This window comes from Aulostomus chinensis, chromosome 8 (assembly GCF_037954235.1).
Source record: "Aulostomus chinensis isolate RoL2024-O1b breed Wild chromosome 8, RoL_Achi_v1.0, whole genome shotgun sequence".
NCBI lineage: Eukaryota > Metazoa > Chordata > Actinopteri > Syngnathiformes > Aulostomidae > Aulostomus > Aulostomus chinensis.
This window is the reverse complement of record NC_141327.1, coordinates 30,762,188-30,768,187: the sequence shown is the minus strand read 5'-3', so window position 1 is coordinate 30,768,187 and position 6,000 is coordinate 30,762,188.

Sequence of the window (6,000 nt, the reverse complement as noted above, 5' to 3'; positions counted from 1 at the left end):
TTATGATGAAGCCCATTGGCAGAGGGGTGGAGCCTGGGGTGCTGTGGGGGAACTCACTACATTTGGAGGAGGGATGGTTCTGTCCCCCTGCTGGGTTTGACCCAGTTGACCTAGGAGGAGGAACGTGCTCTCTGGGGCCCCCTAGTTTAGTATAAACTACTAGTGGCCTGAGAACATGAGGGCTTGCTCATTAGAAAAAAAAGTTTTGTAAAGTTAATTTGGTTTGTTTTTTAATGAACTGCATTCACGTAATGTTATATTTCAGACTAATAGCACGATATCAAGACTGAGATGAAGTGAAAGAGCAGCAGAGAGAACAGCTTAGTGACGTCACAACACTCTATCTAAAAATTATCCATCTGCTGACAAAATAACATTCCCCCAACACACACGCACACACACACCTCAAATTCTCAGTGAATGGCACCCCCCTCCCCCCTGGTTGTCATGGCTGCTTCAGCATAATGACCTTCTCTACTGACCTTCATTTGTGCAGCTGACACTGTGACACTTAAAGCAACACAACCTTTAAATAATGATTTATTACATAATCAACATGTTGTTTCACAGGTTTTGTATCTGAATTGTGGGCTTTGAGGATGAACTCATGTTATTGTGACATGCTGGAAGCAGCGATGTCAGACTGGTGCAGAACCCTGAGGAGCTTTTCTCCCGTGATTGTAGTTCGTAGCTGTGCTGCTGAACGCGTCTCAGTCCTGTAGTGAACTCAGAGTGAAGTCCATATCAAAATACAGCAATACAATTCATGTTTAGTTTAGTTCAGTTTACTGTTGATGTTGTACAGTTCCAGACGTTCTAGTATCCGTGTGTGTGGCACTGAGTCGTAGGCTTTCTTGTAATCAATCCAGGCGCTGCACAGGTTGGTCTGTCTGCTCTTACAGTCTCAGCTGGTTGCATGGCTCCTCGGGTGTCAGTGCCAATTCCTTTCTGAGCCCCGTTCATGTATTGACCCACGTGCTAACCCATCTTAGCCGCTATGATACCTGACTGGAGCTTCCATGTTGTGGAGAGGCAGGATATTGGGATGGCTCCCCTCTGGGGGTCCTTCATGATCAGGACTGTCCTGCCCTGGGTTAGCCATTCTGGGTGCGTCCCAACCCTTAGCAGCTGGTTTACTGAGAATATGAGGGAAAGTTTGTTTAAGATTATAGCAAGAAAAAGGTTAAAAAGTCCAAGGCACCTCTTTTTTTTTATTAGAAGCCTTTATTAGTATTGGCTTACATCGTAAAAAGAACTCCAACATGTGTCAGCCCAACATGGCCTTCATCAGGAAGAGGTCACCTTATTTCTTGCTCTGGATTTATCTCCCCATAAGTGGTCGGAAGAGCACCTTCTTGTTTTTTGAAATGAACCTTGAACTGTTAACCTGTTGAAACACTGTAGCCCTCTCCTACTGTACTCTTCCATTTTTCTTTGTCTAAGATTGTATTCATGTTAAGATTATATTATACGGTGGCGGTCGCCAACACCAGCTTGATTGTTCTGGGGGTCCCAGAAGTTGTGCCACGCCTGTAACCCTAACCCTCCTCCAGTCAGTAGCTCTGAGACCAGGAATCTTCCACTTTTCTGTTTCTCGTCAATACATGATAAAGAATCAGGAATGTCAGAGCCACACCGTGAATGGGGCCCGGCAGGCGAGAGGCCCTCAGACTTATGACGTTCCTGGTCATCATATTATCATGCTCCAATAATCTCTTTTATTCCCTCCACAAACACTCGGGGCCCGCGAGAGGAGCGAGACCCTGCAGTGGTGGAACTGCAGTGGCGTTTATCTGGGGAGCAAATCTTCTGCTCACTGGGATGTTTCACTCTGTCTGTCGCAGCAAACTCCTGAACACCAGTTGAAAAAACAAACTCAGTCCGGCAGTTTAACAGGGTTTGTTGCTATTGGTTGAGGTTTTGAGATTTTCTCCACCACACAAATAAATGCATGACAAATATAGAATAATATGACAATACATCACATGAAAATGATTTAAATAAAGGACCAGAACGTTCAGTGCAGGGCTTTCACTTTGAAATCTTCTTGTTTCAATATTTGTGTTTTCACCTAATTTGAGTTCAATATTTCAGTTAATTTCTTCATCACAATTTCCATTTAAATGCGTTTAAATTATGATTTATTAATCATTTATGAAAATATAATCATCTGCACAGCCGGTGGACAGAAATTGAGGAGAAATACTTGCTTTACTCAGGTATTTCAGCATCTGTCTTGAATTGTTGGCAGCAGATGTACTTTTTATTCTTATTCCTTTAAGATCAGAAGGTTTAAAAGCAGGGCTGCCCGGTGGAGCAGTGGTCCTCTCTGTGGCCCCCCAGCAAGAAGGTTGTGGGTGGAGCCCCTGCTGCAGCACGGGGTCTTTCTGGGTGAGTCTCCATGTTCTCCCTGTTCCTGCTGGGTTCTCTCTGGTACTCCAGCTTCCTCCACAGTCCAAAGACATCAAGAGGGACCAGGTTAATCCAGACTCTAAATTGACCGTAGGCGTGGCTGGGAGAGCCAATGGTTGTCTGTCTCTATGTGTTGGCCCTGCCATGGACTGGTGACCTGTCCAGGGGGAAGGCTGCTGGGATAGGCTCCACCCCCACGACCCTCAACAGGAGAACAGGGAGAACATGGAGGGAGGGATGATGGATGGATGGATGGATGAGTGATGGATGGATGATGGATGGATAGATGGATAGATGATGGGTGGATGGATGATGGATGGATGGATGGATGAGTGGATGGATGAATGATGGCTGGATGGATGGATGGATGAGTGGATAGATGGATGGATGGATGGATGAGTGGATGGATAGATGATGGATTGATGGATGACTGATTGATGGATGGATGGATGATGGAAGGACGGATGGATGACGGATTGATGGATGATTGATTGATGGATGGATGGATGGATGGAAGCATGGATGGATGGGTGATGGATGGATAGATGATGGATTCATGATGGAGGGATGATGGATGGATGGATGATGGATGATGGATGGATGGATAGATGATGGATGGATGGATGGATGATTGATGGATGGATTGATAGGATGATGGATTGATGGATGCATGATGGAAGGATGGATGGATGGATGGATGGGTGGATGGATGATGGATGGATGGGTGGATGATGGATGATGGTGGATGATGGATGGATGCATGATGGAAGGATGGATGGATGATGGATGGATGGGTGGATGGATGATGGATGGATAGGTGGATGATGGATGATGGGTGGATGATGGATGGATGGATGGAGGGATGAATGATGGATTCATGATGGATGATTGATGATGGATGGATGGACGAGGGATGGATGGGTGGATGGATGGATGGATGGATGGATGATGGATGGATGGATGATGGATTGATGATGATTGATGGATGGATGGATGATGGATGGATGATGGATGGATGGGTGGATGATGGATGATGGGTGGATGATGATGGATGGATGGATGGATGATGGATGGATGATGGATGAATGGATGGATGATGGCTTCATGATGGATGGATGAATGATGGATTCATGATGGATGGATGATGGATTCATGATGGATGGATGGATGATGGATTCATGATGGATGATGGATGATGTATGGATGATGGATGATGGATGGATGATAGATGGATGATGGTTGGATGAAGGTTGGATGATGGATGATGGATGGATGATGGATGGATGGATGATGGATGGATGGATGGATGATTGATGGATGGATGATGGATGATGGATTGATGGATGATTGATGGATGGATGGATGATGGATGGATGGGTGGATGATGGATGATGGGTGGATGATGGATTCATGATGGATGGATGGATGATAGATGGATGATGGATGGATAGATGATGGATTCATGATGGATCGATGGATGCATGATGGATGATGGATGATGGATGGATGGATGATTGATGGTTTGGATGATGGATGATGGATTGATGGATGATTGATGGATGGATGGATGATGGATGGATGATGGATGGATGGGTGGATGATGGATGATGGGTGGATGATGATGGATGGATGGATGGATGATGGATGGATGATGGATGGATGGATGGATGGATGGATGATGGATTCATGATGGATGGATGAATGATGGATTCATGATGGATGGATGATGGATTCATGATGGATGGATGATGGATTCATGATGGATGGATGTATGATGGATTCATGATGGATGATGGATGATGTATGGATGATGGATGATGGATGGATGATAGATGGATGATGGTTAGATGAAGGTTGGATGATGGATGATGGATGGATAATGGATGGATGATGGATGGATGGATGGATGATGGATGGATGGATGGATGGATGATTGATGGATGGATGGATGATGGATGGATGGGTGGATGATGGATTCATGATGGATGGATGGATGATGGATGGATGATGGATGGATGGATGATGGATGGATGATGGATGGATGGATGATGGATGGATAGATGATGGATTCATGATGGATCGATGGATGCATGATGGATGATGGATGATGGATGGATGGATGGATGATGGATGGATGATGGATGATGGATGGATGATGGACGGATGGATGATGGATGGATGATGGATGGATGATGGATTCATGATTGATGGATGGATGCATGATGGATGATGGATGATGGATGGTGGATGGATGGATGGATGGATGGATGGATGATGGATGGATGATGGATGGATGATGGATGGATAGATGATGGATTCATGATGGATGGATGGATGGATGATGGATGGATGGATGGATGATTGATGGATGGATTGATGGATGCATGATGGAAGGATGGATGGATGATGGATGGATGGGTGGATGGATGATGGATGGATGGGTGGATGGATGATGGATGGATGGGTGGATGATGGATGATGGGTGGATGATGGATGGATGGATGATGGATGGATGATGGATGGATGATGGATGGATGGATGGATGATGGAGGGATGAATGATGATGGATGATGGATGGATGATGGATGGATGATGGATGGATGATGGATGGATAGATGATGGATTCATGATGGATGGATGGATGGATGATGGATGATGGATGATGGATGGATGGATGGATGATTGATGGATGGATTGATAGGATGATGGATTGATGGATGCATGATGGAAGGATGGATGGATGATGGATGGATGGGTGGATGGATGATGGATGGATGGATGGGTGGATGATGGATGATGGTGGATGATGGATGGATGCATGATGGAAGGATGGATGGATGGATGGGTGGATGGATGATGGATGGATGGATGGGTGGATGATGGATGATGGGTGGATGATGGATGGATGGATGATGGATGGATGGATGGATGGATGGATGATGGAGGGATGAATGATGGATGGATGGAAGGATGGATGGATGGATGATGCGTGGATGATGGATGGATGGATGATGGATGAATGATGGATGATGGATGGATGATGGTTGGATGATGGATGGATGGATGATGGATGATGGATGGATGATGGATGGATAGATGATGGATTCATGATGGATGGATGATGGATGGATGGATGATGGATGATGGATGGATGCATGATGGAAGGATGGATGGATGATGGATGGATGGGTGGATGGATGATGGATGGATGGGTGGATGATGGATGGATGGGTGGATGATGGAAGGATGGATGGATGATGGATGGATGATGGATGGATGATGGATGTGTAGATGATGGATGATTGATGGATGATGGATGGATGGATGGATGGATGATGGATTAATGGATGATTGATGGATGGATGGATGATGGATTCATGATGGGTGGATGATGGATGATGGATGATGGATGGATGGATGGATGGATGGATGGATGGATGATGGATGCATGATGGAAGGATGGATGGATGATGGATGGATGGGTGGATGAATGATGGATGGATGGGTGGATGATGGATGGTGGTGGATGATGGATGGATGCATGATGGAAGGATGGATGGATGATGGATGGATGGGTGGATGATGGAT